Source organism: Ceratotherium simum, chromosome 24 (assembly GCF_057802395.1).
Source record: "Ceratotherium simum simum isolate JZ-2026a chromosome 24, ASM5780239v1, whole genome shotgun sequence".
Lineage (NCBI taxonomy): Eukaryota > Metazoa > Chordata > Mammalia > Perissodactyla > Rhinocerotidae > Ceratotherium > Ceratotherium simum.
This window is the reverse complement of record NC_141923.1, coordinates 20111388-20135177: the sequence shown is the minus strand read 5'-3', so window position 1 is coordinate 20135177 and position 23790 is coordinate 20111388. Positions and strand designations below refer to the sequence as shown.

Genomic DNA, 23790 nt, shown 5'->3' with positions numbered 1-23790 from the left:
CACTCAGATAATCCCTTTGTATTATTAGCTTTCATTTGCATGTGCATGTATGTGTTTCTTATCTCAAGTTTCTTCTGGAAGCAGAAGTAGAAAACTCAATGGAAGAATTCACTGTGGAATGTGGGCCCCAACTGTGAATGCTGGAATCTATATGATAAAATCCATCCTTTGAAAGTTCCTCACTTCCTTCAACTGACCCTAGAGGCTTTCTTCTGTGATAAATGTGGGAACATTTCTATGGGCCAGTTTCTAGCAGCAGAAGAATGTGCCTTACTGTCTGTACTAATGCAGATACTTAGTATAATCCTATGAACTTGTAAGTACCTTTTTGCTGACCGCCAAAGGCATTTCATATCCTTAGACAAGTGGGTTGTAATGTTTTTAATCCAAATTCCTTCTCTAAATGATGATAGTAATGGTCGTGGTATTGAAGAATCCCAATTGCCCTGTTAAAAGAAGTTGAAATTAATAACAAACTATAAGCTGTTAGAAGTTGAAAATTTTAATGTCATTGCAAAACATACATATAAATATAAATCTCATGATATCATCTGTGAAGAAATACATCTTCTTGCAAATAGGCAGCATTTGTGATAACAGGTTTGTTTTTCTTGGTGTCATCGTCTCCGGTAAGCACTTTGCCAGATTTCCATTCTAGATCAAAGAGAGAAAAGAAGGCCACAAAGATAGTAATAACAAGATTTGCAATGTTTCCATGGTTTTTCTCAAGTGAGTTAAAATTATTTTTAATAGTAGACACACTGAAGTAGACTTGTTATTTTTGAACGTAAAAGTTATTCTGTTTTAATCTGAGAGCTGATATTTTTGTGAAGCATTGTTGGTTTTGGGGTGGAGATATGAAGAGGGGGGAGGTGTTCCTGTCTGACTACAGCTCACGTCTTTTTCTTTCAAACTGTTGAGCTTATGGGGGGCCCAAACACAGTCATGCAAAGAAAAAATTATAATAATAAAATATGTAATAAGCTCTAGGAACTTGGAATTCTCCAAGAACTTGAACTTTTTACCCTTCTAACAATGTTTTTTTTCCTTCTTTCTCAAGATGTCAATCTGTCTATTAACCATCACTAAATACTCTGAGCACTATTTTTTTAAAAATGTGTGAGTGTATCTGTGTGTGTGTTCATTTCCAATGGAAGGAATTGGATAGAATGAAGTTCTACTGAGAAAACAAATTAAAACAAAAATATATGTTACTAAAATTTAAAGTTTAGATTTATTATTATTATTTTTTTTTTATCTCCTCCTGTCTCCTCCTGATTTGCTGAGTAGTTTCCTAATGCTTTAATCTGTGTCTCTTACTCAGGATGCCTTTCTGTACAATCACTACTGCTATACACTTGTCACATAGGCCTCTAATCTTTCCATCACTAGACAAGAGGGTAAATGATATGTCTATGTAAAGGCAGAAATGCTTGTACACATATCTAGGACTCTAAATAGCTAGTTCCCTAGAACATTTGACAAAGGACTACGTGCCATTGTCCCTGTTTTAATTTATACATTGCACTGTTGCTTCATCAAATTATGCATCTGATAAGGCTTCCTATCTTATAACTCTTCTTTGAATGCCATAGTATCTCCATGCTTCTTACCTGAGTTGCATTACGGAATCTCCACACCTGAATGAGCCCTTCCTCTTCCTCCATCTTTATACTGCTTGTCTTCCCTCATGATCTTCACACAAATAGGAAGAATTTTAAGAAATAAATAGGAATAAATATTGGATGTTTGTAGTTTAAAATTTGTATATTTGTATTTTGGAAGATTATAGACATTTCTACTTGTTTTTCTTAATCTTTATTTATTATGGTTATTTGAACCCTCAAATGTTAATTTTCACATGTGATTTTTCTTTACTTTTAAGGTATTTTAAGTTCCCAACTTTCTCCAAAATATTTTGAAATGTTATTTTTTGATCTGGTTTGTAAATGTAATGTTTTATTTATTTGGGATAGTGGGAATTAAGGACAAGCTTAAGGTCCAACATACAGAATAAATTTTCTTTTCTTTTTTTTTTTTGTGAGGAAGATTAGCCCTGAACTAACACCTGTTGCCAATCCTCCTGTGTTTGCTGAGGAAGATTGGCTCTAGGCTAACATACGTGCCCATCTTCCTCTACTTTGTATGTGGGACGCCTGCCACAGCATAGCTTGATAAGCAGTGGGTGGGTCCCTGCCTGGGATCCAAACCTGCGAACCCCAGGCCACCAGAGCAGAGCTCGCAAACTTAACCACTACACCACCAGACTGGCCCCCAGAATAAATTTTTAAGTGTGATGAAAGTTTCTTTAAGAGGTTTGTCCTTATTAACTTTCCAATAACTTTAATAGTAAATGCTTCTATGCTTCCTTTCTGCATATATTCTTGGTGATACTCTAAAATTAAAAGCTGAAATGAAACACAATTATTACGATGAGGAAGATAGTTTTCAGAAAATAACATGTATTGTCAAGAATGGTAAATAATCTCGGGAAGCTTGTATTACAATGACTTGACAACGATATCACATTTCACACTCAATAAAACTTCTCTTTTTTTCTTTTAGTATTATGTTGGTATTAAAAAATTTACCTTTAATTGGTCCCTCAGTCTTAATCATGGTTTATACCATAGTCAGAGTTTATCTTCAAAGGTATAAAACACTTAAATGTATCTGTCCATAATCATAAAACTAGCATATTATTTACTTATTTATTTATTTTGTGAGGAAGATCAGCCCTGAGCTAACACCCATGTCAATCCTCCTCTTTTTGCTGAGGAAGACTGGCCCTGGGCTAAAATCTGTGCCCATCTTCTTCTGCTTTATATGGGACACCGCCACAGCATGGCCTGACAAGCGGTGCATCGGTGCACGCCTGGGATCCGAACCCAGGCTGCCAACAGTGGAGCACGCACACTTAACCACTACGCCACGGGGACGGCCCCCAAACTAGCATATTAGATAAGCATCCTTAGAGTAAATTAAGCCACAATCATAAATTGAGGGAAAAAAATCAAACTAAAGATCTACAAATTGTCAGAAGTTATGGGTACATAAAAAGTGTTATCAAATTTGCTAAATTTAAAGCATCAGGAAAAAGCTGTTCATGTTGTCATTTTGTAAATTGCAGTAGGTATTTAACTTGCTACAATTTAGCTAATTATTTCAATTTCTTGACTTTATTAATTAAAAAACAAATCTTAAACAGATGCTTGTTGTAGCTACATATACCAATCATTAATATGAATGCCAACTGTGATATTAGTGCCAGTTACTTTAAATAGTCTCATATTATTTTGATGATTAGAAATATAATTTTTTTCTGATTTCCAGGGAAGTAATTTAACAAGAAAATGAAGTGATGAAAGTAAAATATTAAATCCTGAAATCAGGAGTGTTGAAATGTTGCACCCCTTAAAGCAATCTAATTTGAAATCAAATGTGATAATAACAAAAGAAAGAATCAATAATAGCAGGCCAAAAAGTGAAAAATATTCAAACTCAATAATTGTTGAAATAAGTTTTTATTCTATTTTCTCTTACTACTTTTCACTTAGATAAAATAATGAAATTAAAGTAAGTAGATTGACTACTCCTGGAATACTTATATTATGTGGAATGAGGATTTTTTTTATAGATTTATTTTCTGCGTGCAACTATTCTCTTAAGAATATGAACATATCTTGGGACCAGTGGTCATTAACTAGATCCTTCACTTACTTTGCCTGCTTTCTATTCAAATCAATCAATCGATCAATCAATCAATCAAGGTAGAATGTGATTGAGGATATTAGTATTGGCTTTAGTATAGATATTATACTGCAGATTTCCTGGCATTGCCCTCCACTCAAGTTTTATTATTTTGAGAATATTGCAAATGCATAGAATTAAAGATTACTTAAACATATATGAATATACTTGACTTGGTATGTCAGCAAGGGAAGAGAATATGGAGATCACCAGATATGCATCAAAATGTTCCAATACCTGCATGCTATTGTTTTGTTTGCTTTTTCTTCAGACAGACCTCAACTACCTGAAGAGAAAGACGTACAGCTAAAAAATTTTAAGGGCATAATTGTATAATTGTGAACAGTTTGATTTACCTGAAATACACATTATCTGTTATAGAAAAATAGGTTGGGGTCAAATAATCAAGAGATTTGAATTCTAAGGTAAAGATCCTGGATTTTACCCTGTTGGCAATAGGAAATTATCACATTTATAAATTATCACATTTATGCGATTCTGTTTTACTGTACATTTATATGATTATATTTTTATTTACTGAAAAGCAAGAATTAGCTAGTAAATTTGAACATGTGTATAAGCAGCAATTATACTTTGCCGTAGAGAAAACCATCCATATGTAATAGGACACATGAAAAATAATGTTCTTAGAAGCACTGTTATAATTTAAAAAAAAAAAAAACTAAAGAAAGAAAAACAAATGGCCATCAAAAATAATGTTGATTAATAAATTATAGTAATTCACTCAATGAAATATTTTAAAGCAGTGAAAATAAATAAACTAGAGCTATATGTAAAAACATATAGATATTTTTAAAAAGCATCAAATAGAAAAATAATGTTATAGAAGACTAACTACAATTTAATTCCATTTGTGTAAAGCTCAATTCAAGCAGAACTAAACAATATGGTGGGGTTAGTGTTACATACATGGACTGGGGAAGGAATGAACACAGATACTACAGAATTAGAAATATGCTCATATTTAATTTTAGTATTAGTTTTACAATTTTTTATCTTAATTTTTGTATAAAAATTTATGTATACATTACATACAATCTTGTCTATGCTCTCAATTATATTAATATAAATTTCAGAGTTAGCAATGACCCTCCTCCACCTCGCCCCCATAATGTGTACAGATGGATACGAGTGTAAGATAAATGTGGAGGCAAATACTGGTCTGTCACTAACTAGCTATGTAGACTAGAAGAGGATATATAACATTCTGAAGGATAAAAGTAGTATTACTTCCCTCTAGTGTTTTATAAAGAACAAATAAGTAACGTTTTTATAATGCATGTAGCACATTGCTTTGATATAGCAAATGCTTAACTTTAAATATCTAATTTTTAAATACCATAGTAATACATTATACAAAACAGTTTCAAATTAGTTTACAACTTTGGTGAGATAAAGTATTTTGAAGATCATTTCTAAGTTGGGATTTGAAAGATGTTTTAGGTTTGAATTGACAGGCAGGAAGAAGGAAAATTTTATCATGAGCAGGTAAGTGTATTAGAAGATCCCAAATGAAATAAAGAAAGGAAGGAAGAAGGGAAGGAAGGGAAGAAGGAAGATTGGTAGGAAAATAGATATGAAATTTCAAAACCATAGATTTAATTGAAAAGAAAGGCCTAATACATAAAATAATAAGAGATGTTTGGGACCAGGTTGGGAAAACGAGTGTATTCATGGGAGTAGAGAGAGAGTGGGGTTTGGAGCATGGTTCTTTGCTTTTGGTTAGAACCTCTCAAAACCTGTAACACAGCTGTGATCTATGAGTGAATTACAGGTGTGTTATAAGATAGTCATTATTGTCTAAATTGTTTTTATTTCCTTTCTTGCTCCCTCTCCCCACTCCTCATCTGTCTTTATCAATTATCTTTGGTATGCAATGTTAAAAATTAGGCAAATATTGATTTTTGATGAAATTTCAAAATGAATTATTGTTTTTAGGAAAAATATTTTTATATTTTAAAAGAAATGACTGTAAAATGCAATCAAATATTTCAATGGAGAGAACTTGGATATTTCAGAATTCAAAAATTGATTATTAAAACATTTTGATCATAAATGCATATAAATCATATTTTTATTTTGTACGTTTTCCAGAAAAGCAGTGTTTCAAACAAGGAGTGCAGAGCATGTGGTTTGTCAAGGAAGTGATTCAAGGAGGCAGGAATGAGGGAGTGTAGAGAGTTACATAGGGAGGGAGACAAACCAGTATGAAGTCGAGTTGTTCCAGTTGCTTCTGTGGGCTACAGGATGAGGCTCCTCCAGGATGTACTGAGCAGCCCACAAGAGGCCTCTTAGACTTGCCTGTCTAGAAAAGCATGACTGGGGCATCTCTCCACCCACTACCAATCCCCGCTAGTTGTTGGTGACCCCTAGATAGTGTTAATTCTCCCGCTCTGTCCCAGTGTACCTAGGATGGAATTACAGTCACCAGTTAATGACAGGGATACATTCTGAGAAATGTGTATTTAGACAATTTCATTGTTGTGGGGACATCATGGAGTGTACTTACACAAACCTAGATGGTATAGCCTACTATATACCTAGGCTATATGGTACCAATCTTACAGGACCACTGTCATATGTGAGGTCCATCATGGATCAAAACATTGTTATGCAGGGCATGACTGTAGATGATTTTCTTTGTTTTGGAGAAGGCTCTGAGGCAGAAAGGTGAAAGAGAGCATGTTGTGTTTGAGGAGTGACCCTTCCTGAGTGAGCTATATCTGAGTTCTCCGTGGAACTGTCTTGCACAGATGTGGCCGGACTCAAAATTGTGCCACAGGGATGTGATATGAGGTACCAAAGACATTTGCCACATACATATGTTGAAAAGTCAATGTTCTGAGGCCATAAAGGCCAGTAACTCCCTTAAGTATATATGTATTTTAAATATTATCATAAATCCTTATTTTAGTACCAACACAGGTAACTATTTGATTGAAACCATAAAGTTATCTAACATAAGATAGAATAGTCTCAAAAGTTTATTATTAGTTAGTTAATACAATGAAGATTATCTTATATTTGCATTCATATGTCCCTGTAATTCTCTACCTCAGCCTACACCTTTTATAGTTATATTTTTAAAATAAACAATATTGCTAAGTTATCTACACCGACGCCTTGTAAAAAAAATATCTACATGGGGCAAAAAAGAGTTTTTCACTTTTAAGTGTCTGCAAGTACAAAATAAGAAACAAATTACCCTCATGAGATTAGTTTCAGCAGTATGAGATCACACTAAAGTAGCTAGTCACGAGATCACACAAGTAATTGCAAAATCCAAAATTCTTCACCCGTTACAGGGGCTTATTTTACTACCTTGCATAAACTAATATCCCAAGCTAGTGTTTGGGACCAATGAAGCAAAGCAATAGAAAAGACACTATTTGGAATAATGCATTGCTGATGTGTCCAACGAATAAAGACCATGTTAGTTCAGAAGACAAAAAGAAAACCTTGCATTGGTTAGAAACCACGAAGAGAAATGCTTGGAAGAACGTTGTTTTTTCTTCATGGAAATGTCAAAATAAACTACTTAGAACAAATATTCAAGTGGAAATAAATATTTTTTAAAACAAGACTGTATGAAAAGATGATATTACTATATGTGTGTATGTACATAGGCAGGAATTCATAAAGTTAAGCGCCGCCGCAAGACCCATATGAATGCACCCAAATCTCAGCGTTGCATGGGGCAGACCTTGACTCTGCCATTCATTTGTTGTTTAATCTACAGCAAACTACTTAAACACTCTTTGCTTTAATTTTTAAAGTGAAGAGAGCAGTATATCTTCCATCATAGACTGTTATGAGGATTTAGTAATTTAATATTAGTAATATTAGCCATATTAGTAAACATTATTTATAGTAGCAAATTAATACTAAATTGACCCAAGGTACTTCTTGTTTATACTTCTTGCCATAGCCTAATTGTTAATAACACCCATGTACCCACAAAAATGTCTTGCTACAAAAAATAAATTATATGGTCACATTAATTAATACTTACTCTGAGAAGTCTGGGGTTTAAATAATACATTGTTTAATTCACAGAGAAGACCATATGTATCATGATCTCTTGTAGATTTGGATCTATATTAAATGATATTAAAAGATAGTGATTCTAATAAAATTCAGGTCACTATATTTCTCAGCTTTACGCAAATAACTAGGATAAGAATATCACCATCTTTTTCTTCATGTGAAGTGCTTTCGCTGTGCAAAAAAATTTGTCAAAAGTTTATGAGCTAAAAAATGTTTTTTAAAAATGTGTGTGTAATTATTTGTAATTATTGTGGATAATTATCATTTTGCAGATTGTTGAAGAATAATTGCTGGTTTCCCAAAGCAGTTAATTGAAATGAAACTTTTGAACACCTTGAGTAAATGTATTTTTTTAACTGCAAAAACTACATGAAATACATTACTATATATTGATATAGTTCACATATTTTAAACAAAACCTAACTTTGGGAGAGTATGGTTAAAATGTTCACTGGTATTGTTTAGTTAGTCTTTTAATTTGAATCATACAGAATAATTATAAAAATTAATGGAAAATATTTTGTCAATATTTTGAAATTCAAGATATGAAATTGTTTGCCTTTTAAATCTATTTTCATTACCATAAGAAATTTCAACATTTTCTTTGTCAATAACATAAAAGGAAGAGTGATAGATTTAAAGAATCAATACACATTTGGAGTATCAATTAGAGACTGACTGTTCTGAAATTTTGTTAATGCTTACAGATAAATTTCTTTCAAGTGGCACAAAAATAATAAATTATCTTTTGCCATTTGCTACGACATACACGTGTGAATAAAATTTCTTGTTGAAGAAGATATTAAAAATTGGAGAAATCGGTAAAAATCTTGATCAATTTTCAGGTTAAAATCTGAAAAAAAAATGTTCACAGAAGTGAACTTAAGTTTTTTATTTAAAATTTTGAGACTACCCTATTGGAAATTTTATAAAACTTCATAATTTAATATCTCCCATAGTCCTTTTATTCTGTGTTTCTTTTACTTACGTAAAATGGAAAGAATGCATTCGTCCACCAAGCCCCATATAGACACATCCAATGTCCTCCATTTACCCCAACATGTTGTATAAATATAATTTTCTACGTGACATAAAAAAATTTTGGAAGTAATTCATTTGTTAATAAGCAGTAAAGAGGGTCAATTGCTAGGGACTGATGAGATAAAAATATTTATCTGAGAAATATGCAGCTGAATGCAGGTTGGATTGAATGGACAGGGCTTGGACTGTACGAAAAAGTGTCAGAGTGCTGATAAGACGTGGACAAGTTCCTAAACTAGGGGGAGACTTGTAGGAGCAAAAGAAGGTGTGGATAGAATCCCTAAGTCTTGGAAATAGAGTGACTCTGTTGGAGACCAAGGGTATAAATTCTCCGTGGTTTCCAGGTTGTATTGCAGATATCTCATTATTGTGTTACCATAATCATGAATATGAACAGTTTTGTCCTGCACTATTCCTAGATGTCTCCTCTTTTTGTGTTTAAATTCCATTTTTCATATAATTTACACAAATTTATGCACCTAAATTGTGCTGGTATTTTTGGTGACTGGGAATTCTGGGTAGTGATAGAATATTACGTACCACAAATGATGTATCCATTGTATTGGAATATATCATTGTAATTTAGCCCTTTATGCCTACTCAGCTTTACGGTGCAATAGACTCAATGTGGCCACCTTTAAGTTTATTAACCATTTTGTATTTCATTTGTAGAAAGCACTAAGTGTGATTGAAAGTACTTCTCACTCCGCAGAAGTGAATTACAAGTCTCGATGAAATTTCACAAAATAAAGCTGCAGGAATTATAAAGTTTACCTTGCGACTCTGTCAAGTTTATCTCAAAGCTTCTTAAGTGTACACTGTGTAGCCTTACAAAGGACAGAGACCACACGTTTGCCAAGATTCCTGACTCGACAGCTTATGAATATGAAAAATTTCTGATGAGGAGTCAGAAGGCCAGTATTTGTCCTTGAGTCTCATCATTTACTAATCTTTCATCTACAGGACGATTACCTCTTCTCTCTGAATCTTTTTTCTATCAAGTGTAAAATGAAGATAAAGATTTAGGCCCTATTTATATCTCATAGAATTGTTATATAGACCATCTGTGATAGTATATTTCAAAGACCTATGTGAATTATCAAGAACTTTATAAACAGAGGAAGTATGTATTAACTAATATATGCCGTGATCATTTCTTCTTTATCAGATGAATTTGGTATGAGATATATATGAGATATACATCTCTGTCTCTATCTCACTCTCTCTCTCTATATATATAGTAAGTAATATATTTTCGTAGCTTAGCTTCTCTAATCCAAGCTTATGAAGGAAAGAGTTAAATCACTATATTTTTAACATCACAAAAACTGAGTTTGTTGTTTGGACAATCTACAGGAGCTGGTCAAATAAAAGGGAGTAGGTATTCATATAAGATATAACTCAAGGTTACAAAAACAAAGTCATTTAATAGATATTTCTCCTGCCTCAGTTTTAGCCAGATCTCTGGCCCAGGACTTGAACCTATAATGAAGCCTGATAAGGAATATGGTTTACTGGAGACATGGTTAGTAAAATTCAGCTTGTGAGACGTTTGTGAATCAGTAAAATAACATATTTCAGATAACATACCCAAGTGAAAAAGCAAAAACACCCTCTATAACACAACCTTGGGCAACTATAAAATACAATCTGCAATAACAATTAAACATAACAGTTCTTTGGGGACTTATATACCCATATATAAAACTAAATGGTCACCAGCTTTCCAAATGCGGTTCGCCTCTGAAAACCAAAGCTGAAAACTAGGAAGTGTGCTTGAGAGAAGCACAGTCATTGAAACGCTTTTGGTTCTGTTTAGTCATCCCCATGAATGTGTTACATGGTATCTCCACAAATGGTGCCATTCTCTTGATTATTAATTAAGGGTAGCAAAGAACTAAGTGGCCAGGTGCTCTAGTAAGAATGTTGAAATTCCCTCTTTCTGGCAGAAGTTTTATAGTTTAGTGACATATAAGAATTGTAGGTCCATGATTATTTCAAAAATATGTATCTTTCTCTTATTTTTAACGGGGAAAAATTTATTTATGCAGCTTTCATGATCTTAATAACTGAAGGTTTATGTTCCTTGAGAAAATAGCAACAATAACAACAGTAAATAATCACCCTCAGATCCTCATTGTGGATTATTAGTTGGGATACCATATATCAAGTCATTTTCTACAATGTACCTTTGTCGCAAGTGTTGTCATCCTGTTATTCTAAGAATAGCATCGACTAGGAGTCACACCATGACTCTTGTCCCTTATCTGAAACGGAAACCTCAAGTCTATGTAGAGATGGCTAAGAGACAAAGGGAAGAGAGGGTGATAAGTTTATTTGGTATCCACCGGATAATAGAGTGTCAAAATGCCAGCTGGTCATTTCATTAAACCGATAACTATATCTGCACCATAGAATTCAGCACTTGACAATACACAGTCTTATTTTCTCATATATTCTAGGACTTCCAACCTGTGGGAACACATGGTTCATATTAAATCAATAGAGAATGTGTTTTTAGTCACTTACTACAACACTAGCTGTTCTGGGCCCTCCTGCACATGTGCCCCAGCTCTGCCATGAGAGACATCTCCAGGTTTCTCAGTGATGAGATATGAATCTGCTCACATTCTCTCACTCCTTTGACAAGACGCCTCCTGGCTGCCTCTGCTGCCATTACAGAGCAGGGTTGACACATCATCAGCAGAACTACATTAGGGTTTGTCACTAACTCTTCTCTCCTCAGGAACAAAATTCCAATGTGTCTTCCCAGGGCCAGGCACCAAACATGTCCTCTTTCCTTTAGCTGAAAATTGAGAGCCCTTGTTTGTAGAAACTCAGTCTAAGCTTCATACAGGGCCACAACTACACTGTTCTATAAACGCTGTGTCACAATTTAAACTGAAGTTGAAACCTCTTGCTCTCCTAGGATCTTCTCTCTTTTCCTCCTCTTCTACCTTCACTCTATATTTTTTTTCTTTCAAGATTCGATTTCTTACATTTAACTGAGTAAGGGGCTTAAAAACATAAAACAAATCAAATCAACACGTATAGTCTAAGTTTCTATGTCATGGCAAGAAAAAGTTCTGAGGAGATAAACAAGAAATCACATATCACTGGAGACTGCAGAGAAATAGATCTTTTTAAAAAGTCTCTATAGCACATTTGTTAATAAAAGATCTTTACTGGCCTTTGATGATTTCCATTAATGAGTGTGAATCATGCCTTATTCACAGTGACACACGTATATATAATATGTTTTTCCCCAGAGAATTGTAACGCACTATTTCATAGAGGAGATTCACCCCAGTGACAATTTTCCTGATGGGAACAGATTTTGAGAAAAGGTATGTAAATCTCATTTCCCCCAAGCTTTCTAAAACATCACTGCACGCCAAAAGACAGATCACATCCAAAAAAAAAAAAAGGAAATCAATTTGATCCAATAGAATTGTGTTTACTTTTTATAACATATTTTTTTAATTTGTAAAAAGAAAGATACTGGTAAGAATATGACATGGAAACCTAAGTAGAACTTTCCAGCAGAAGGCATTTTGGCTAGTATTTTAAAAAGAGGATGACTTCCTGAGAGTTCTAATATTTTCAACCCCAAGGAAACTCCTCTGAGGTTGTTAGAAAATAATCATATACTATAGAATGTCTTCTAATAGGCCCACTAGCTACTGGATTGAGCAGGGAAAGGGGATTCAACAATAAAGAAAAATAAATAAATAATATATAATATATAATATATTTACATATATTATATATTATAAATAATATATAAATATATATTATAAATAATATATAAATAATAAAAATAAATAAATAAATAAAAATAAAGGAAAAAGTTATTTTCATCATATAACAGCCTCATAAAATTTCAGGAATAATATACTAATAAACCTGTCCCTATAATTTATTAATTAGGAGACATTAATAAGTTTAACAGTTTATGCAAAAGGATTAAAGTGACAATTTACAAAGAATTAGTAAAATGGGATCATTTGGGTTGATCAGTATGTGTGTTTCCATAAGACAAAGATCTTGGGAAGGAAAGGGGAAGAAAAACTTAGGGAAAATAAATATACAAGCTGGATTAGGCATACAGGAAAAATAGGATAATCTGGGTTAAATGTTTTCTTAACATACCTTGCGATTATAGCTCATAGCTTTTATTTTTAAGTAATTACTTCTTTACGTATCTGTATATGTGCACTACTATTAACCATCATGGCAGGACGTGAGTTGCTTTTATCTTTGGATTTCTGATTCCTGGCATTGCTCTGAATAATTTGAGATGCTCTCAGGTATTATCACACTGGTTCCAAGTTACCTCCTTTGGAGCAGGGGTGCTGTCCTTTTGTTACCCACTGTAACCTTAGTCCTGTTCATAACATTAAGAACACAGTAGAAATTCCATAAATATTTATGAAATGAATAAAGAAGTGAATGAATCCTGGCCTTCAGGAGAGCTGGTCATAAATGTCTGTAATAAAATAATAAGACATGAGACATGAAATTAATTGAATAACTTGAGATGCATACATTATGATACTGCTGTACAACAATGTGGACACTACCCATTTTAAAAAATGGAAATGAAAACAAAGGAAAATAATCCCATTAGTGTCCACCATGCCCCACCACTTCATCTCTGTTTTCTCTTAAGCTATGAACAAATGAATGAATAAATGAGTGACTGATTCCTACTTTAAGAATTTTCCTGTCTCTAGAGACATGTTACACCAGAGTTAGATCATGGCTAGTGTGTTTTCAGCAATCTAAGTAAAACATCAGACCATTTTCCTATGAGTCAAGAGAAAATATGACAAAAGTACTAGTTTTGGGAGGTTTGGAGATGGATTCCTGCAAGGGAGGTGACAAATGTAGACATCAATTTCCCTTATGCTAAAAACAAACCAAACTTCTTTACAAGATTGGCTGAATTGACAAATAAAAGAAAATAGCAAGTCGTCCTCACAACACTGAACACTCCTTTCATCCATGTTTTCATGTTTATTTTATCATAAAGCTTACAACATCAGCTTTTAACATCACAACTCATAATGGTGCATCCAGTTGGAGTCCACTGCTTAGGAATAGAGGAGAGTATGCACCCAAATATCAATTCTCAGTTACATTATCACCTCTTCTTTTTACCCCTTCTCAGTCTATCCCACTCCTTTCTTGTTTCTGTGGATCAAAGTGCAGCACGTACACTTAGCAACTGAGATAATTTTATTTATTGATCCATGGACTTTAGGCACTTGGACTAGCAGCTCCATTAGTAGGTGCAACCGGGTACTCCTCTGAGCCCCGGATTCTAAAGAGGAGACACTTTAGCCCTGATATGTAAATTGCTAGAGGGAGACAAGAGACTGCTGCATCCATTACTCCGGTTATTGGCCAATTTGTCAGCAACTCAGAAAGCAGAGTAGCTCCATTGCAAGTCAAAGGAGACACAGGATCGTCCCCAAGGCAAGAGGAGAGGAGATGAATCGGAAGAAATTGATTTGTGAGGCAATGCCAAATGACAGAGTTCTAAAGCAAAGGGAACCCTACAGCCCTCCAAAAGGTGGGAGGGGGAGAGAAAAAGAAAAGAAAAAGTGGGAGTATGCCCATAAATAATGTATCTATGGAAGTCACTTTTATTTCATCCTCTGCGTGCGTGCGTGTGTGTGTGTGTGTGTTTTAATCCCCAGTGTATTCCTGTAGAATTGGTCTCAGTAAAAGAAAATTCAACTGAAGTTTTTGGTTTCCATGACTAAAGAAGTAGGTGAGATGCATTTAGTTTTGATCTTTGACAGCAACAGCTACCAACAGAATATCAGAGAGAATGAATGAAGAAGTCCTGCTGAGATGGGAAAACACACACACACACAGACATGCACACACACACACCCCATCACACACACCTGGAATAACTCAGTTGCTGTTACATTAAAACTCAAACCCTCCCCTCATTATAAAGGAGCTCATGTCTACAAACCAGCCTGCTCGCTCACGCCTTGTTTTATCTGGCACTGCTCCCCGAACAAAAATCAATCTCCAATTCCTTTTAATGTTTAGTACTAAATCCAGAAAGCAAAACAAAACATGGGAGTCTCACATTTATTATGGAACCTCTTTTATCTGGCTGGAGGGCAGCCTTCTAATCAAGAGAATGAATAAACAGTCATTTACTTAGTTGCAGGGAATAGAGGAGACAGCTCAATCTTCTTGAAGGCCAGGCAAACCAAACGGGCCTCCAATTTGTAAATCAAAACATTAGCAGCTTGTTAATCTAGGCTGGCAATTATTAAGATGTAAAGAAGTTTGCGTTACTGTGTTTACTGATGAAAGTTATAGGTAGGAGCAGAACTACTTACTTTTCTTTCTTTTGGAAGAAAAATGTCTGGTAACTGAGAATAAAAGGCCATTTTGGGGGCATACATTTAGTGAAACTTTTAAAGATGTATATTTTCTTGTTTATCAAATGCTAAAAAAAAAAAAATGAAAAAGAAAAAAGAAAGAAGTCAGCAACTGAACAACAAAAGGATATACGATGTTGCCCCATCATTTGTTTAGAGGTATGGTGTTGATAAGATTGACAAAAAGTATGGCATGGGTGGAGGTTTTCACATCCAAGCTCAGTAATGTCAATATGTTGTACTTGACAGGTGCAGTCAGAAACACACACACACACACACACGCACACATACAAGCATACACACACACTATGCGGTGTAAATCTAGAGAAAGCTATTTCTTGTGCATGTATCTTCATTAATTATTCCTTTATCTACAGCAGTGCTGCATTTGGACGTGCTGCTTCACCTACAATTCAAATTCATGACGGTAGAAGGGACTCTCTACCACATATAGGGCAGAAAATGGGAATCTTTATATTTCTTGTGGTAGAAATTGAGGAAATAGGAAGTTTTGGTGCAACCAACTGAACCTAGCTTTTTGATTTGGAGGGTCTTTCTGATGTGGCTTTTTTTAATGCTGCCAATTTGCAAACCTAAATCAAAATAGTTCCACATTAATTCTTACCCTCAGTAGAATGAAGATGTCTACTTTATGCATTATCTGGTAATAAAACAAATTTTAACGTCATGGTTTAGAAAGGTACTAGAAGAAAATAGAAGCAAATATTCCCACAATTTCACAGTAAAGAAAGACTTTATAAACAGAGCTTCGATGTCAGAGGGCAAAATGGAGAAAAAATTGGTAGATTTGATGAATTGAGGAAAAAAGTGTTTCACAAACAAGTTTAAAAGATAAATAAACTTGGAAACATTTGCAACATACATGACTAATGTGGCATTGCTATCCTTCATAGAATGAATGCTCTTTAAAATTGTTTTTGAAAAAATGGACATCTCTGCTACTATGTGTTCAATAGGATTTTTGTCTAGGTACCATGGGGGCCCCTATTGACAACATGAGGCAAAAACTATCCCCTAGAGAGTAGACAAGACAACATGGCAAGGATGAACGCTATCTGCTGTAGTTTAACACTGTTCTGGGTGTAACAGCTGGAGAATGATGTATATGTATATCAAATCACGATGATGTACGCTTTACATATCTTACAAATTTGTCAATTACACCTCAGTAAAACTGATTTTTTAAAAAATCCTTTAAAATTTATATGTGATATAAAAATACAATGCATTTTATGATAATCTTCCTATTCTAACCTTCTCATTCATTTTTTTTCTGCTCTCTTTATTGGAATGCCAAAAGAACACTCATTTCTTCCACAACACAATACAAAATTGCTTCTTTCAAAAATAAATAAAAATTTTAAAATTAAAAAAGAAAATAGATATGAATATAAAAGTGAAATTAGCAAAATTATTTTGCATTTTGTGTGATTGAATACCTGTAAAATACAGCTTAACTTTATTTCCCCACAACATTTAGAATAGTCACCTTAGTTAACATTAAAAGCTTTTTTTTCTTTTGTGCACCCAGTGTAAAGAATGGCCAGGTGGTATTCTAAACTAACGGGGCATTGTTTTCTTTCAGTGGAAACATTCTTTCTTAGATTACTAAACTTTTAATACAGAAGAGACCATAATTGTGGAGATAAGCATGAGATATTTGGTATGTTCGTCATTAGGTTTATCAGTTGAGCTCCATTCTCACTTCTAACCATGGGTTCTAGACTGATATATTGGAGTTATAACAGGAACTAGTTCAAATGTATATGTTGCTTCCTGTTGAAAAGCATCTCAAGCCCAAACATGGTATTATCTTAGAGCTGACATTGTAACTAAATTTTCTAAAGAACAACTCCAATCCATAAGGTCAACTGCTTCTGATTATTGGGTACATGATAAAACTAATGAATCTCAATGGCCTTGGTCCTCTGACTAACATAGTTTGCTAAATTGAATTCACTGATCTGTAGTAATATTGTGCATGATATCATGGCAATGGCATGAAGTATTCCACAACTCAACAAACCATAGCACAAGGCAGAAAGGGGCTGGGGTTGGGAACTGGTGAGGAAAATTACTCCCCCTTCCAGTATTCTATTGAAATCAATTTGCTACTAGGTGGCTGGTTGGTCATCCCAGGACATAGTACTACATGTATTGGGGTTTCAGAATTGGTTATTGCTGCTGGTACTTTTAGTACCAAGCAGTGGGACCTACAAAGTCAACAGTTGTGAATGGGAAGTCCACGCTTTTAAACCTTAGCATAACTTCCATTACTGCCACTAGAGATACTTTGCTCAAGAGGCTTTTGAACAAGCAGTTGAGGTGCTGGAGGAAATTAATTTAAGTCCATAGAAGTTCATCTAGTCCAAGGGTTTATGGAAAGTACTTTCTGCAATGAGATTTTGCCTGCATGTGTGTGTGTGCACACGTGTGTGTGTGTGTGTTTAGCATTCAAAGGAAACACAATTCTAAAACTCATATTCTGGGCTCATTCTCTTCGAGCCTTCTAATTTTTTCTTCTTTGTCCTAAACATCCAGCCAAACAATCAGCCACTGCTCAGACACTTATATAAATCCATACCCTAGTTTATATCTCCATGCAGGACAAATGGACAATGAAACATTCTGCTTGATGTTCCGCCAACTGGAAAAATCTTTCTTCCCATTGTCTTTCAGGAACAACCTTAGAGAGAGCTAGAATACTTCAGAAGCCACATGTAGTTAGTGCCAGCATGCCACACAATACAGTCTATACCCCAGACCCAATTTATGTTTTTCTGTAATCAACTCCCAAGTCTGAGGAAGTCCGTTGTAGATTTAGGTGGGTGTCGAGCAGGCAGTAACAGTGCAGCAGTTAGACACACAGGGAACAGGAGTCAGTTGCTCATGCAGTATCCTTGCTTGTGGGCTTGGAATAGGGGACGGTTCTCCACTACTTATGAGACCTTTAATGCTGTCTTCCCCTAGCTGGGGTGAATCTCATTTAGTCCCTTTCCTTTTCTTGGTGTTTTTTATTCTCTTTCTAAAAACCTTTACATGATCTTTTCAATGGATTTAAGCATTAAAAATAACACAGTCTAGATAGTGTTTGTTTTAGCAAACTTGTACTTTTCACACTACCATACACTTCTCTTTAAGAAAAAAAAAAGTCAATTATCTGTTTAAATAGGACCGGAGCAAGGGAGACAATATAGAAAAAGTAAATGAAAAAATTGCATCATGCAATATACCAAAAATTATACGGTCACACGTATTTTTAATTCTTATAAGTATAGCCAGATTACATTCCAAAAAAGAATCAATGAGAGTCGATTGTTAGTTTTTTTTCATTATGGCACCTTGCTATTTCATGAGCTCAGCGACATTATCCCCATGAATATACAGCTGTACACAGCCTCGCATACAGGGTCATGATACAGGTGTGCCCTATTTTGTCTTTCCATTATGAATTAGCTATTTGCTAAACTGTGAATATGGAAAGTGCACCTGCAGAGGCCATGCCTCCCTATTTTCAGTGAAACTAACATCTGCTCTTCTTCCCTCCTCAGTGGCACCAAGGCTTCCCAGGCCCTTTTGTTTAATGAAGGAAAATGTTTATAGTGGAGTCACACTAGAGTGTCATATGAGTTAATATTTATTTATTTTCCATGCATCCCTAGAAAGGATAAGGCTTAGTCTAAAGTACATAACATTTACTGAATGGTAGATTTCAGGCACAATGGCACTTGAGAATTGCATTCTACAGTCACTAATCGTGACATTCCACAGTGGGATCCAACTAAATATTTCTGAAGGCACAATCTGTTAGAAAGATGTGTTGAAAATCAAGTTCCTGGCAAAGGAGAAAGCTATATCTATTAAGCAATGATTCCCAGCAAGAGTCTCTCCAAGCTGATAAGTAGGCTTGGCTCTTTGAAAGCCCTCTTGCTGTCCATTAGGCAGCATGAGCGTCCCTTGAGGAATAATGCTCACTGATGATCACATTGTTGATACAATTAAGCTCCCCACAACTAGAGACTTTAAATACCTATTGTTGTGTTTTGGTCATTTCCTGAAATTTTTCTTTTTTGATATTTTTCTAGGCATAAGGTTCATGAAAAGGTGAATGTTAATCGCAACATTTGAGAAAAATCCCCTAGCTCATTTTGTGTGATGAATATGTGAAAAATAGACTTAAACCACTGCCAAAAATGTTTCTTGTGACTTTAGTTAATTATGACAACTTCCAGATAAGAAAAAAGATCAACTTTGCACTTAGTGCCTTTTGTAAGTAACCTGGAGCTAGGAAATCTTGCTCTTATAGATTTAAACATTTTGCATTTTCTTCATTTGCATACCTATTAAATCATAACTTTGATTCAGCATTATATTTTTAGCATTTTATTATTAACATAGCTAAGAGTCTGGATAAGTTCATACCTCATAAAGTCAATGGGGACTTTTAATGCCTAAAGTACATAAGGACTCAATTTGTGATTAATTAAAAATAATTTTTCCAAACAAATTAAAAGGAATATATAAGGCCTCTATTTTTATTTAATCTCCCTTTATTTTAAAATCCATTCTCAATACAAAGAACCTAGTACAACATCAATTTAATTTTTATAAATTGTATGCCAGAAAAATGTCAAAAATGATAATTTTTTTTCAGACAGAAAAACACATGCTCAACTACACTTGCATTTTAAATATTGAATGTTCTTTTCATTTTACTCAATAATTAGGCTTTTAAAGGGTTAAAGATATTTCATTATGTTCATGAAATAACCTTATATAATAAGCATGTATTTGACTAACGATTTTCAAAATAAAAATGATTAAATTGGGGGCTTTTCAACCAGATAAAGACAATTTATTTAAAAATTGTTTCTTATATTCTCTAGGGAAGCTTTGCTCTCTATATAGAATTAAGCTAATGTCTGCACAATTCGTTATCAATTATATGTTTTGTTTTAATAATTTAGGGGAGTATGTGTATATTGTCGGGGGAAGAGGGAGAATCTCCCTCTGCCCTTTTCCTTAAGGTTCTTATGGCTGGCCAAATAATTAACAAGACAGGTTAGCAGGAGAAAATAATACCAAGTTTAATAACATGTATACATGGGAGAAAGCAGGGACACTGTGTTTCTCAACACAATAGCAGAAATTCTCGTCTTAAATACCATGTTCAGCCAATGACAAAAGAGGATGTGGGAGGTGGGGGAAGTCAGTTACAGGAGATTACCACTAAAGCACAGTAAACAAGAGTAAGGTTATTATGCAGATTTAAGGCCTCACCTTCCACATTGATAAGCCTCTAGAAATGAGGCCATCCCCCCCTCTTCCCAAAACAGAGAGGGAGATACCTTTACAAATGGAGATTTCCCTTATAAATGTAAATGATTGTCTGGCAACTCCTCCCAGGGCCATCCAGAGAATGTGGCCAGAGAGACAGAACTTCCAATAAGATGGGCTTGTTGGTGCCTTTCCTATTGTAACCTGTATCCTACATTATCTTTACAGCCATCATGATAGAAGATCTGTTCCAGGAAGGAGCCACCATTTCAAATTCTTTAGGCAGTTAGTGGGGGAGGTCAAATGTCCCTCAGAGAAAACAACCAAGGTAAAGAGATAGATTTCAGGGTGGCCAAATCTTGATCTCCCACAGTATCATACTCGTAGCTTTTTGTAACTGATTTGATTCCACTCTGGGAGTATCTGATAGTCAAGATTAGCTAAATATTAGTTTGTCCTCAGGCAGAAACTGGTTGAATACGTAATTTGTTTTAGCTTTTCAGCAACTGCTTGGGCATTGTGTAGACAGTTTTAACACGTGCTCAGCTGTCCCAGACTCTGCAGCAGCTTCGGCTACTTCAAGGGAAAGACAAATATAGTAACACAATGAAGGATAATGCATTACGCATTGTAGTCTATTGTTTCAGCTTTGGTTGGCTCATTCCTTGCCAAGACCAACATAAAGGAACCTGAAGTCACCAGTGAAGTGCTGACAGGGAACAAATTGTCATCCTGGGTACCAACATGTTTCAGTGTTTGTTTCCCTAAAAGCAAGCTTCTCCTTCCGTCTCTTTCATGTTGGTTTTAGACCTGAGGCTGAACATAGACTAATGCACTGGAAAGTGTGACAAAGAGGATGCTTACACCTTCAAAACAGTGGTAGACATAGAGCAAGCGCTCTGTAAACACTTATAAATGCTGTCTTTACGTTCTATGGTATACCATTGATATGTATTCCCATATGATGTTCATCACACAAATATTATCTCTGCTAATTGTTCACAATGCATAGAAATAGTTCATTCCCAAGCCACACCTCTCCTTCCCTAACATTGTCTCACTATTCAAAATTTGTCATTTGATCTACTGACCTACTTTTCTGGAGCCGTGTATGGAACATACCTCTCCTCAGTTCTTCAGAAAGTATTTGGTTTTGCTTAAAACCAGCTCTGAGAGAACTGTCACTGTGATTTCTTGGGTAAGATTAATTCTGGGGCCTGTTGGCCTCTTGGCCAAGTTTATTACTAACAATAAATCACAGTTGGGCCACCCACTCCCTCTGTCTTCTCTCTTTTTCAATAATCCCCAGCAATCTTCTTTAACCCTCACTGTCATGATGCTCAGGATTTAATAGGACTTGCTCCTGCCTGAGCCACTTTGAGGACTCCCATTAGTTTCATTGTACAGGTTCATGCCTATATAGAATTAGTCAAAAGATTCTGAAGTGTTAGCCCAGGCTGTCAAATTAATGGAATTTGAGCGGACATTACATGAAGGGAATTAAACAATAAATAAATTAAGAAAATATTCATTTATTCTCTAGGGTTACCTTCTTCACATATATGTAAATTTTAAAGCAGGATTATTTCATTTTGAAGCTATCCTCTCATTAAAATTTCTAGTTCATATTGATGTCCACAGGCAGGACATCCTATATTTCCTGAGGTTTTTTTTAAGTATTGTTACATCTATAAACTTTGAACTATAAAGCAGATGCCTGACCTCTTTAGAGCTGCCATGGATTAGAAATGTTCGTGATCTATACAACTCTTACTTGTCCACTTTTCTGGTCAGCAGGTTTATAAGCCACATCTCCTTGACATATTCTTAGGGAAGGAATATTCTAGAATACAAGTGTAAGGAGAGCTTCAGATACAATATCACATAGCTCAAAATAAAGCCTTCATTTTTAAAATCTGATATTTTAGGTTACCCATTCACTTTTCCCTTGTTTTACAAAGATTAATCAAAAGCTATATACTTTGGCATTTATTCATCCAAATACTTGCTTGCCTATCAAAATGCAATTCTGCCCATCTTTCATATGAGCAATCTGATCTTGTTCAAGTTAAAGTAGCAATAAACTCAAGGAAGATATCTACTCACCTCACCTTCTTTCCTTCTCCCCAATCATAGAGGATCTACCTTAATAAATATTGTCACGGACTAGGTGCTTCAAGAAACTCTAAGGTGGGTTTGGAAGCAATTGACTGTTTTTCCAAGTTATTTCTTTTCCTTTTATATGTTAAGGAGCTGTAACCACCAGCCATCCTGAAATTGACCAAGCCTCACCACAAGAGCTATACCCATGACCTTTGCCTTATTTTTAATGCAAAGATCTCTCCAGGAGGAGCTTAGGCCTCATTATGTGCAAGCATGTTCTCCAACTGAGCCTGTGCAAGCAAATACTCACCTTTCCCTTTTGAATATTCATTTCCCAACCAAATAAAAGTTTCTGCTTTCTTTTGTTTGGGGAAGCCATGACTTTGGAAATGATTCCTCATGGCCTCTTATTTGCTGCAAATACACTTTACTTGGTGAGACAACTTCCACTGGTGTCGAGTCTTATTTAACTCACCAGGAGGTGAGCCCACCTGGGTCAGTAACAATATGACCACTCAATTTCCCATTTCCAGTGATTATGAACACATGATCCACTAGTACGAATGAAATTGGGAAAGCCTGCTGGAGGTTTCTGAGAAGATTCCCTCCTTTATAAGGAAAAAAAGAGAGAGGAGTAATGTGAGAAGAAGCAACTATCTCTAACTTCCTCTTTTTCTTCTTCTTTCTCTTGCATTGTCCTTCTTGGCTATTGTGCTAGAAGCTTCAAAGCTTCACAGCCATCTTCCAGCCCTGAATGGAAGCCATGGAAATGGGGGAAAACTGGCCTTGATATCATCTAGCAAATTAGCCAATCCAAGGAAGCTCTTAATTTTTTATGCGTTGTTATGTAGTTTTTGGTTCTTTGTTTGCTTTGCTTTGTTTTGTTTTCATTGAAACCAAAAATATCATTGTTGATACACAGACATAATCTTTAGATATCAATCAAAAATTGAGATATTCCATGTCTGTGTAGAAAAGCCCTCTGTGGGAAACTTTCAAATTTTTCTGAAGCATAATGTAGGAGAAGTAGGGTGCTGAAAAATTAACTTTCCCTACAACATGTGGAGGCTGTTCTCTCAGAAATCTATAATACAAGAGAAAATATAGAACAACTTAC

General features: G+C 35.0%; 1 long non-coding RNA gene across 3 annotated transcripts; it reads right to left on the bottom strand.

The window, feature by feature from the left end:
* Positions 1-490: 490 nt before the first annotated feature.
* Positions 491-22718, bottom strand: LOC147913901 (uncharacterized). Of its 3 annotated transcripts, XR_015556017.1 has the most exons (4): positions 15231-15367; positions 13196-13348; positions 1614-1695; positions 491-654 (listed from the first exon to the last, which is right to left on the bottom strand). It is a non-coding gene; the product is annotated as an uncharacterized LOC147913901 (long non-coding RNA). The 3 variants fall into 3 exon arrangements; XR_015556019.1 differs by lacking the exons at positions 13196-13348; positions 15231-15367 and adding an exon at positions 22677-22718; XR_015556018.1 differs by lacking the exons at positions 13196-13348; positions 15231-15367 and adding an exon at positions 13012-13187.
* Positions 22719-23790: the final 1072 nt, after the last annotated feature.